Genomic DNA, 12,963 nt, shown 5'->3' with positions numbered 1-12,963 from the left:
TGTTACATGGGTATCATTAAATACGACCACCACTCCTATGAGCATATTATAGCTCGAGGATGTTATGAAACCGATAATGTGCCCCGATATTGTACGAGAAATAGTGTGTGTGTGTGAGAGAGAGAGAGAGAGAGAGAGAGAGAGAGAGAGAGAGAGAGAGAGAGAGAGAGAGAGAGAGAGAGAGAGAGAGAGAGAGAGAGAAGAAGAAGAAGAAGAAGAAGAAGAAGATAATTTTAACGTTGTAGGAAGCTATCCCAAGAGACCACAAAGATCTATCCAAGGTTGAACTCAAGACCTTTTATTTAAGCGGGAGAGTATAGCTCGTGACTGAGTAAAAAATGCCACGCGTGGTGCATGAGCAAAGAGAGAAGGACACAAAAATGGCCTTAAGCTTGAGATAAGGTACAATCATCTGGAACGGTATATTTCAAAGTAAGTGTGCAATTCATCCACACCAACAAGACATCCTATGTAAGTGTGTGTGTGTGTGTGTGTGTGTGTGTGTGTGTGTGTAGTTGTTTTACCATAAATAATATGACATAATTGAACTTTTTACATTCAAAAGACAGCTAGCTTTAGAAGAAATGAAACGATAAGTACAAAAACAACTCAGTCTTAGAATTATTTTTGTACAATGTTTGTAAGAATGAAGTTTCATTCCAGTATACAAAGTAATAGAAGAGCTTCCCAAGTAGTAAGTGAAAGTGTAATCCAGTGTAGGAAAGCTTGCCAAAGCTAAAAAAAACCTTCCAAGACTAGATAGAGTCCTTACCTGCATCCATCCAAACAAGACAACAATTCAGTTAGCCTTGGATGTGTTTTACAGGTATCAATGGACTATACCAGTTGTTATCCATGTCCATCTTACAAACTTCTTTTTAAACCTTACCAAGCTTAGTCCATAGATTTTTAGGAATAAATGTTATCATTTTTCCTTTTTTATAAAAAACACTAGAGATTTAAAGAATATCGTTTTGATTATAAGGCCATCACCCCTTCTAATCCAAGTGTCTGTATTCACCATCCTTCTGAAATCATTTTTTTTAGTTCCTAAAAACCCAATCAAATGAAGTATAAATGAGCAGCTTTCCTCAAAAAATTTCCTTTTACAAACTTTAGTCAAAAACTACAGGTCAGAAGTCCATTATGGTAGAATGGACTCTGAAATATCCACTATCACTTACCCATATTTCTCTTTCAAGGAACCAAAAAAAACCTGGTTTATGAGCCGAATATATGTCATGTTTTTACCGTGTTTAGATTCACCTCAGTACTAAGTTTATGAGAGGAGTACCATTCGTCCAAGTAAATACATCCTAAATGAATAGAGTATATTCCAATGCATCCATGGTAAGCAATAAGGTCCAACATTATTTAAAATTATAGAGCAGCTGGACAGAGAACAACACATCTAGCCAACCATCTATGTGTTATTAGGCAATGCAATGTATAGCTTAACCTAGTCCATAAGGTAGTAGGCACAACAGGATGGTGCAACCGGGCTCAAAATATTCCAAGAACCAGAGCATAGTAAGATAGAAAACACCACCCCCTCAAGTAAATACATATACCCAATACGATTACAAAGTCTATGTACTAAAAGGCCATTAGTAGGCCTTGCAATGTGTCAAATTACCATAAAAAAGATTTGCCAAGCAAGGCAATGTAGCAGCAATCCCAAAAGAACAAGCCATTGCTTAATGTAGAGACGTAGTCACACAATCAACCCAGTGTTGACAGAAATCTATCAAGCGGTTTAGCAGTTGGTAAACCATGATGATAGAAAAAATTGCTTAAGACCAGCAGCTAAAAAAGCAACAATATTTAATTAATCCACGCGGTATTCTGAAGACCATTCGGCCACCAAGGTAGGCCTGGTAACTCTCCAGACAATAGAGTCAAGTTCAGTAGAGCGGCAGAAAAGAGCCATCTTTCAAAAAGCTAGTGTAAACCTCATGCCGTTAGAAAACAGTGAATAAGAATGACACCTTTATCTCTTTTAGTAACCACGACTCACCACAGTCACCATGTCATAGCACGATTTAATATATACGCTCCCAACCATGGAGGATCATAACTAGGTTTAGAGCAAAAACACCATGCTAAATATTAAACACAATCTACAACAGTTTCATCAAAGTAAAAAATGCTCCCCCTTTTAAAAAAAAACTGCAAAGAAATATACATGGGCAAAGTGGCCGACCTGTGTGTCAGTTGTAGCAAGCTCCATGCTTCAATGTAAAACACAATGCAAATCTTTCTAAGCAGAACACCAAACAAAGCTAAGTGAGGGGTAGGGAAGCGCCCTCACCTCTTTATATAGAGGAGGGAGGTGGGTTGCCAAATTGCAGCAACAGTGAGTAGAATCGGCATGAATGGAATGACTCCCTTCTGAGAGAGCAAGGCTGCCTATGCTTGCAAAGAGAAAACCCTAGCCCCTTCACGACAAGTTTTGGTTATAGGGTAGTAAACTACTTAGTAAAGAATCCGTTTTTGCCAGTATAAGAGATGGGCCGAGTCCCATGGTGTGGATTTTTATGGAAGTGAAGCTTCAAGAGTTAATAAATAAACCAAGATCTCTTTAAGTACCACTACGTGTGTGTGTGTGTGTGTGTGTGTGTGTGTGTGTGTGTGTGAGAGAGAGAGAGAGAGAGGGAGGGAGGGATCCTTTGGGCCAACCTGTGCAACCATGCTCAGCAAATAATCGTATGTAGGTTGCAATGGGTAAAGCCCATCGATGTTTGTGTGTGCGCGTGCGCGCGTGCGTGTGTGTGTGTGTGTGTGTGTGTGTGTGTGTGTGTGAGTGAGAGAGAGAGAGAGAGAGAGAGAGAGAGCAAAGCCTTGGTCCCAAAATAATCCTCAATTTTCAAAAATTTCCAAAATACCCCCAATATTTTGTCATTCCAAAATTCCCAAAATACCCTTGGTCGTGAGATTAAATTCCTCCAAAGATCAAGAAATTTGTAGCTTTTCATAAGAAGAGTGATTGTCTATCAATACAAGATGCTAAAACTAGAATTTGAGTCGGTTATGCAGGCCTTGGAGATGAATCGCTTCATTATTTTTAGACATAATCAACCTTTTTTTGCAAGGTAATTTGCGACTCAAAAATGGATCACAATTGTCAAAAAGAAATAAAGATCACAAAATCTTGAATAATCTGACCAAAATAGATACAAGAGTACTTTGGAATGTGCCCAACTTGGGTAGAGCCAAGGAGCTCTGGTCGTTTTTCGGTGGACGAAGCGATGTTGTCTCTCTAGACACAATCACATACGCTCTAGCCTGTTTTCAGCTAATGCGAAGTGAGGGTGTCTCTCTAGATGCAATGTTGTTTCAAGCAGTGCATTGATTGTAGGATATGTCCTATAGGGTCAGGTCAGGAAGAGAGAGTTTTTTTCAGCATCTCGGAGAGACGACATCTCTGCAAATGAAATCATGTCTTCAACTTTCAAAAATTTCCAAAATACGCCCAATATTTTGTCATAAATTCCCTTCAAATTTTCCAAAATTCCCAAAATACCCCTAGTCGTTAGATTAAATTCCTCCAAAGATTGAAAAAGTTGTAGCTTTTCATATTGATTGCCTATCAATACAAGATGATAAAACTAGAATTTGAGTTGGTTATGTACGCCATGGAGATGAATCGTTTTCATTATTTTTATACATGTTCGACTTGTTTTTGTGAGGTAATTTGTGACAAATTACATGCCAAGCACTCAAAAACGGATCACATTTGTCAAAAAGGAATAAAGATCACAAAATCTTGAACAATCCGACCAAAATAGATACAAGAGTATTTTGGGATGTGCCCAACTTGGGTAGGGCCAAGGAGCTCTGGTCGTTTTTCAGTGGACAAAGCGATGGTGTCTCTCTAGACACAATCACATACGCTCTAGCCTATTTTCAGCTAATGCGAAGTGAGGGTCTCTCTCTAGATGCAATGTTGTTTCAAGGAGTGCATTGATTGTAGGATATGTCCTGAAGGGTTAGGTCACGTAGAGAGAGAGAGAGAGAGAGAGAGAGAGAGAGAGAGAGAGAGTTGTTTTCAATCGGACGTAGAGAGACAACATCTCTGCAAATGAAATCATGTACACTGGCACCTTGAGGGCATGTGGCAGTACACAAGATCTTGTTATAGGAAAAAAAATCTATCTATACTATTATGATTCCCTCCCTCCCTCCCTCCCTTTGTGACATCTGACATGTGGTGCTCTTAGGATCATTTGGTGAGTGGGAGCGAATTTAACGATCGCGGCAAGTTAGAGAGAGGGACTTCATGGATAGAATTAATGATGGGCTAGGTTCAAATTTATTTCGTGCGAGTGCTTCAAGTCACGAGGAAAAGATTTAGCACTCACAGCAAGCGACGTGCACCTCCTTGAAGTGTTTATCGAGCCACTCCTGCTCCAAGCATTGCATGCTTGATCAAGTTTGACGAGAGAGAGAGAGAGAGAGAGATTATCAAGCAGTCTGCACCAGAGCGACGTGTACCTCCTAGGAGTGTTTATCGAGCCACTCCTACGCCTCCAAGCATTGCATACTTCAAGTTTGACGAGAGAGAGAGAGAGAGAGAGAGAGAGAGATTTTATCGAGCAGTCTACACCAGAGCCGGTGCTGCAGAAACGACTAGGCTTGGTGGACAGTGGGTGTTGGGGGCAAAGAAGGAGCCGCAGCCTCCTCAGTTGATAGCAACCCAGCTTCCAAGCTTCACTGCGACTCCTGCCCCAAGGAGCCGCATCCTCCTTAGTTGATAGCAACCACCCTGCTCTGCGACTTCTGTTCCAAGATTCCAAGCTTCACTGCGACTCCTGAACCAAGCAGCCGCATGAGCCTCCTTAGTTGATAGCAGCTTGCCTGCTCCAAGCATAACTGCGACTCTGCTCCAAGCTTAACTGCGACCAATCAACAACCTCTCTGCGACACTTCGACGTCTATTACATAGGTATGTTGACGGGCCTACCTCACAGGTATCATATCTACCACACAAAAGTATGTTGACGGGCTTGCTCTTTTGTTGATGGGCTGCCCTGGAGCGAGCGACTTTAGCGCCTGCTATGCCGTTTAGCACCAGCTATGGCGTCGATGTTCCCCTACTCCTGCATGCACGGCCAACAACGTTTAGTCAACTCCCTCTCTCTCTCTCTCTCTCTCTCTCTCTCTCTCTCTACCCCAGTACCCTCCAGCAATGACGTCGACCCTGCTCTCGCTGCCTCTGACTCCCATTGTACTCATCGCTCCTCTTGAGAGATTTCTACATGCAGTCGCCATCGCATTACCTTCAAATTCGTTCAGATTTTAAACTTAGATTTAACTCTAAATTTTAAATCTCAGTCGTCGCATTACAAATTACCTTCAAATTTCATTCAGATTTAAAGTTTAGAGTTAAAATCTTGTAGTGTGCTCACATGTGGACAAGAGTAGAGCCCAAACGAGCGTGCCCCTTCTATGAGGGTGCACCTCCTTATATTAGAGGAAATCCTTACATGCCAAGAACCTAGGGTGTCCTCCCACACTAGGTGGTCAGACACCTACTGACCACACACACCACACCTCCCCCCTTAGGGAGAAAAAGATGGATATCTTTTTACAAGATTGAACTGAGAAGGGACTGCATCAACTCCAACGCCTCATCCGGGGGGAGTGATCATACAACGGCTTAGGGGTTGAGCTTGGGGGACTAGATTCGTCATCATGCCGATCATCATCAAGGCATGGAACTCATACATCTCGCTCATGCAAACATCAGGTCGCTATCCCAATGTAATGGACAAGACGAGGAAGGACAAACTGAGGATTGGGCATGATATTTTTGTGACATACATTCATTTCCATAAGGGGTTTGGTGTGATGATGAGGGTTGGTCACCAAGACTTAAATGAAAAGAGACTTTGACTAATAAGCTCAAAAATAGAAAAGGATAGGCTATGCGGCTGAGACTCTGCATCACTACTCAGTGAAAGCGAAAAGACTGGGCACCTCTGCAACAAAGTTGCAACAACTCCCGTCTCTAAAAGAAACTTGTAGGCATGCGTGCCAAGTGGCCTTCTTCATCACCACTACCATCATCTTTGTCTCCTAAGCATTCAAATGTAGTGACATGACTTGCGTGTGCTTACTTGCATTGTAAGATTTAGCAAAAAAAAATGAGCACCTGCCTAGGCTCTTTGCATATCCAACTTCAATGGTTCCAAAGGCCGGAGTTCTTGTTCCATTCTCGAAGAGTTTAGCAAGGCCACGAAGCTGCGCTTCTTTCTTACTCTGTATATTTCTCAAACCTTGTTGCAGGCACTGTATTTCTTGTTGTGTCGCAGCCAGCTCCTATCGGAGAGCCACACGAGTTGCAGCCAGCCTCTCATTCTCTGTCAACAGCCTTTGAATCTCCTAATGCTGAGTAGTTATCTTCTCCTCCATGACCAGGCCTTAAGGTGGCAGCACATCCATGATTGCGTCAAATAATTGGACCTGGCATGGATGTGAAATGCAGGCGACCCATTTGGTGTGGCCTTGGTTGTTGCCATACAAAGCTTTACTAAATTGGGCGTACAGGACATCAACTGCATAAACAACATCGTTTAATGAGCCAATAGTAGCCTGGGCATCCATCAAGCTCTTGCATAGGCTCGGGCAATCAGAGAGGTTAACAGCGGAGCCTGCGAAATTAATGCTGGACTTGAGTGAAAGACAATGTTGCACAAGCTGACGGTTTAGGCCGCTGATGGGCACCTCAGAATTGATATGGAATGCCGGCAAGTTGCATCACCTGATCTTCTAGCATAAACTGAAACAGGGAGCATCGCAGTCGTCCTTGAAGTTGTTCGACCTACTGCAATTAGCAGCGTCGCTGTCAGACCTGGCTTGGCCACCTTGCAAACACCTTGCTGTAGAGAGCGACGTTCTTGAAGAAGCAGGCGTTGACACACTACGAACGTCAATAGGACCTCGCCATCAGTTTTCTTCGTTGATGTACTAGAAAGAGGTTGCTAATATAGTTGGTGCCTCGTTGCCTTATTTGGACACCTACAAGATAGAAGGAGAACTACCTTGTGTCGAAACAGAATGCCATGGCCAGTGACAGGCAAACCCAAGCACGTAAAGAGAACTACCCCAAGAAGATTGTTATGCCCGCCGCCTCCACCAATGTAGTGTGCTCACATGTGGACAAGAGTAGAGCCCAAATGAGCGTGCCTCTTCTATGAGGGTGCACCTCCTTATATTAGAGGAAATCCCTACATGCCAAGAACCTAGGGTGTCCTCCCACACTAGGTGGTCAGACACCTACTGACCACACACACCACAATCTCATGCCCACTGCTCGAAATTTCTTTTTTAAAGATTTTGATTAATTTCCAATTTAAAATTTAGAGTTAAATCTCACGCGCAGTGCTCGAATTTTTTTTTTACACACTACATTACATAATATGTTTTCTCCCACACTAAACCTAGGTTTTTTTTCGAACACTGCCGTTCACTCTCTCTATGTGGTAGGTCAATGCGCATGCAAGTCTGAGAGAGAGAGAGAGAGAGAGAGAGAGAGAGAGAGAGAGAGAGAGAGAGAGAGAGAGAGAGAGAGAGAGAGAGTATGTGTGTGCACAAGTGTGTGTGTGTGTGTATGTGTGCATGCTTCTTTGTGGGATGCAATGGCGTTAAGGGAAGAGAAGAAGAAGAAGATTGTTTTAACGTCATAGGAAACTATCCCAAGAGACCTTAAAGATCTATCCGACTAGGGGGGGGAGAGAGAGAGAGAGAGAGAGAGAGAGAGAGAGAGAGAGAGAGAGAGATTAAGTTTCTTGTGTTGCATTGCAGGGGAGTGGTGTCATTGTAATAGAGGCGACACCAAGTAGAGCGTCAACCGGAGCAGTGCGGCGGCAACAATCAACACCCACCCGGTAGGAACAAGTTTTTTATATTTAAAAAAAAAGGAGTTTAACGATTCTCGATTTGAGAGAGAGAGAGAGAGAGAGAGAGAGAGAGAGAGAGAGAGAGAGAGAGAGAGAGAGAGAGAGAGAGAAATGAAATGATATATCATTCAAGAGGCCAAAATGACCTATAAGACCAAACCGTTGCAAATTGGTGAATCTAATACCATGTCTTCTGGGTACATAAAATAAAGTAAACTAAAATGAAAGTAGAAGAACTGCTAGGGTAGCTGGAACTGTGTGGGGTATGAAAAGTTACATCCATGGATATGTGTGTGTGTGTGTGTGTGTGTGTGTGTGTGTGAGAGAGAGAGAGAGAGAGAGAGAGAGAGAGAGAATGAAATGAAACAATATATTAACGTCTTCAAAAGGTCAAAATGACCTATGAGGCCAAACTGTTACAAACTAGTGAATCTGATACCATGTTTGGGTACATAAAATAAAGTGAAATAAAATGAAAGTAGAAGTACTAGGCTAGCTGGAACTGTGTGGGGTATGAGTGATCATTGAAACTTTTTGCACTTTTGTGTGTGTGTGTGTGTGTGTGTGTGTGTGAGAGAGAGAGAGAGAGAGAGAGAGAGAGAGAGAGAGAGGAGGACAAGGAGGAAAATAAATCGAGAGATAGGTAGAGATAAAAAGAGGGATAAAGATAGAGAGAGAAATGGAAAGAAAGATGGATAGAGAGAGAGAAGTAGGGGATCGGAGATTGATAGGGATAGAAAGAGAGGAGAGGAGAAAAATATTTAGAGAGACAAGAGATAGAAAGGGAGAGGTGGTGAAATAGGAAAATAGAGAGAGAGAGAGAGAGAGAGAGAGAGAGAGAGAGAGAGAGAGAGAGAGAGAGAGAGAGAGAGATGAAGAGAAGCAGGGATACAAAGAGAAGTAGAGAGAGAAGAGACAAAAATGGAGGGATAGAGGGATCGATATGGTGAGATAGGGAAACAGAGAGAGAGAGAGAGAGAGAGAGAGAGAGAGAGAGAGAGGAAGAAGTTACGAGAGGTAGGGGTAGAGAGAAAGAGGGAAATAGAGGGGTAGAGAGAGAAATTAAGGGAAGGAGGGATAGATATGGTGAGAGAGAGAGAGAGAGAGAGAGAGAGAGAGAGAGAGAGGTAGGTAGATAGGAGAAAAAGAGATATAGAGAGGGAGAAATAGATAAGGGGAGGGATTTTGCCCCCTAACACGTGGCGCCTATTAGGAGCATTTGGTGAGTGGGAGCGAATGTTAACGACCGCATCGGGTGAAAGAAAGAGTCGCAACCGACAAATGAGAGAGAGGGAATTTATGGATAGTACTAATGATGGGTTGTGTTCAAATTTACTTCGTGCGAGTGCTTCTAGTCGCGAGAGAAAGAGAGAGTACTTTTTTTAATATGCTTTTATGAAATTTGTCAAGAGCAAGAGGTTTGAGGGTAAAAGGAACCATGTCGCCTCTGAAAATGACGTCGTTTTACTTATTAATAACTTCTTGAATGCACGTGAGATAGGAAACTTTTGATTAGTGACTTGTTTAAGATACTATTTGGGTTTTTGAGGACTCGTTTAAGTTGGATGTTTAGTGAAAATCCTAATTTGTGCTAAGCACCAACCATGGATTCCTTTTTTGAGTCTTTGGTGGTTTTTGACCAGAAGTCCATGGGTGAAGCATGGTAAGTGTTTTTGGCATAAGGGTCAAGAGTATTTTTGTAGTAGAGGAGGGGGATGTAGAATTTTCAAACAAGGTCCACCGTGTGCTAAGACACCTTCCCAAAAAAAAAAACAAGTTGTTTGATACTCACTTTTATCTCAATATTAGGAAGATTTATGTCTTGCCAAGCAATCAAATGTCTCGCTTTACTTTAGCTTTGCAACCACGTTCTTGTTTCCTCGTTTTAGTAATGTCGTCTTCTCCTTCCACTCATTTTTAGTAACTTCACTATAAGTCCAAATATCGAGTTTCCTTAGACTATTTCAAACACTTAAAGTTGCTAATCTTACAAATACACATCGAATATGGAATCTTTTTAAAAAAAAAAAAAAAACCATACGCACAATTGTGAGTGGAGAAGATATATTAACTTAGCAAAGAATGTACAATAGACCTCATGCACTACACATGTCTTGAGGGGAGAAAAGTGGGTGTACAATTTGATAGCACTAGCCATTGATAGAACATAGTGCATGTTTTCATTCTTCAGCTTGTGCAATATATCTACTCTTGATCCAATTACAAAAATAATCTTTGTGCTTTCATCCACTATATCCTTGAATTAAGCTACCACAAAGTTTCTCTCAAAGACTTGAAGGCTCCTTGCTTACTAATACCTTCCCCCTCCTAGGACCAAGTCATTTTTAAAGAAGAGCACCTTCCAAGTCCATTCTACCCATCTCCATTCTACCTATCTATAGATTTTGGTGGCCAAACCTCAAGAGGAAGGGTAGTCTTTAAAGAGGTGCAAAGGATCCTTCGACGTCGTTTTGCATCTAGGGCAAGCAGATGTACCAACTCCTCTAGCAAGAATATCTTTTGTAGTTGGGATTGCCTCCCACAATATCTTCCAAGTGAATATCTTCATTGAGCTTGGCCATTTTACCTCCCACATCTTGCTTATGCACTTCTTCCATTTCTCTTCAGACCAATTCATCTTCCACAATCTGATGAGCGGAGTGAACCAAATAGCTTTAAACATCAACTTGCTATAAGTTCCAATGTTTGGGGAAGCTAGACAATTCTATCTTTGGGCCAATGCCTTTCCAATTGAGTTCCGACATCAACTACAGGCATTGTGCTATTCTAGAGAACTTCTAAGAACCTACCGATCAAGATCTTTTCATCCAAATTTAGCCCATCTTGCACCACCAATTGGTCTATGTAATGGGAGGGCACCACCTGCCAATGGGAAAGAGCAGAGTGAGCAGACTTTTAAGCACTTCAATAACAACTGAGAGAGAGAGAGAGAGAGAGAGAGAGAGAGAGAGAGAGAGCAAGAGGTAGCGAGTGTATTTCGGTTGGAAATCCGTACTGCCACATCAGCAGTTGTTGTTAGTGCAAATTACGGGCGTCCGTAATAGTGCCACATCAGCATGTCATTGTGAGTCACGATGTATCCATACAGTGCTACCATGTCATCAACTTCGTACGCAAATAATTTATGTGTGTGTTTGTGGGTCCTACTTTACATTATTATTAGCCTTTGAAACCTGGGCCCCATTGAACGGGGTCCCATAAGTTGGTGGGACTTCTTTTATTGCTTCTCCTTAGCGTTTAGGCCCTTGGGTCGGGATCTATAGGTTGGTTGTGTTCTTTAGTGGCTTGACACGTCAGCAGTTTATGACATCTCTCCTCCTTGAAAGAAGAGTAATTGTTGGCGATTACATTGTATCTGCAAAACAGCTCAAGTTAGCTCAAAATTTTTTGAGGGTCATTCCAAGGGACATTCTGAGGGACAATCAGTATCACAACTAAGACTGCACTACAAACAGTGCCGCTAATAACTCCCGCAAGACACATGGTATATTGCGTTATGAAGCTACTCAAAGACTACCTTAACACTTCCCCCGCAAGCTACCTAAAATGGTACGGTCCATGAGCTCAGAGGCCTGATACATCAAACATCCCCTAGATTGCAACCTGCATCACTTGAGGTTTCAAGCATACAACCAAACGCTCACTAGAAATCATGTTTGCATCATTCAGAGGTTTTCCAATGTACAACAAACGCTCCCCGGACATCTGTTTGTGTTGTTCCGAGGTTTTCAAGCATACAATGAAACGCTACCCAGACATCTCGTCTGCGTCGTTCCGGGGTTCAAACAATACCAGAACAATATTTTTCACTACTCTTCCCGAGAGTAAATGACCAAGCATTGAAAATAGTATCAAAACCAAAGTCAAAAAATTCAAATCAGCACCAAGATAGGTTTAAAACAGATACCATCCATTTCAAACAGTACTTTCTCAAACAACGTTTAAAACTTTGAGGACGACTAACTTGTCCTTCTACATCAGGGTATTGGTACGCTTCTGGATTTGGAGGGTCGCGTCATTCTTGTCATGCCAAAACATGCCCAAGAAAACGTCGTAATTGCCCAACTTCATGATGTGTAAATTGGTTTTTCCATGGTATCCTTGTATGGTCACTGGAAGCGCACCGATGAGAGGTACCACTTTCTGGGTCTGACAGGTGGCTAACTTGGCTTCAATTTCTCGTCCCTTTGCATCATAATCAAAGTCCATCTACTTCAAGAATTTTGGGTGGATGTCCTCTGTAGCTTTGGGGTCAAAGAAGATCAATGGCTTTTAAGTCGTTGACTTCGCTATAAGTTGTGCACAATTCATCGAGGTTTATACTATAAATATTAGAGACTAGTGCAATAGTGGGTCTAGCTCTCTTAGTTGGAGGTGGCCCTGGGGATCTTTCTGCCATCAGAGTGGAAGGTTGCTTTGAAGATGTTGAGGCTCACTGAGGACATGTGTTGAACGTATGCCCTGTTTGAAAACATTCAAAGCATCAGCCTTCTTGTAACAGGGTTTCTCGTGGACGTTTCAGAAAAGGGCTTTTGAGGTTGGGTTTCACGAGACTCCCAAGGATTTGTTCGTTATTGTCGGGGGTTCTGGTTAGTGGCCAGAGTTACTTCTGTGGTAAACTCCACCTTTTCTTTCATCAGTTTGTAGCCGACCGCAGCATGGTCCATAAGCTCTTGCATGGTTGAGACTTGCTTGGATAGACAACATTCTTGCAGCATGAGGGTAGTCCAATGGTGTATCGTTCGCATTGATCCTCTAAGGGAATGAACTTAAAGGATGCCAAAAGGTAGACATCGAGAAATCTTTGGTTATAGTCATCCATGGTCTCTATGGAAAGCATTTTAAAGTTGCCCCATTTTGACAAGATGTGGACGTCAAAGAGAGAAAACTTTCATATAGCTGCTTCAAAATATTGCCTTGAAAGATCCCCAGGTCCTTGAAGCATGTCACTATGTCGTGATCAAACTCCACCATTGCATAGCATTATCTTTAAGAAATCTTGTTGCTTGAGAAATCTTGAATTTGTCTGTATAGTTTCCCA

The 12,963-nt window shown here is 42.2% G+C and overlaps 1 pseudogene; it reads right to left on the bottom strand.

Moving 5' to 3' along the window:
* Positions 1–6,272: 6,272 nt before the first annotated feature.
* On the bottom strand, positions 6,273–7,066 carry LOC147440185 (uncharacterized; annotated as a pseudogene).
* Between the last annotated feature and the right edge of the window lie 5,897 nt (positions 7,067–12,963).

Source organism: Adiantum capillus-veneris, chromosome 15 (assembly GCF_014529385.1).
Source record: "Adiantum capillus-veneris isolate H3 chromosome 15, ASM1452938v2, whole genome shotgun sequence".
Classification (NCBI taxonomy): domain Eukaryota; kingdom Viridiplantae; phylum Streptophyta; class Polypodiopsida; order Polypodiales; family Pteridaceae; genus Adiantum; species Adiantum capillus-veneris.
This window is presented reverse-complemented; position numbering and strand designations above follow the sequence as displayed.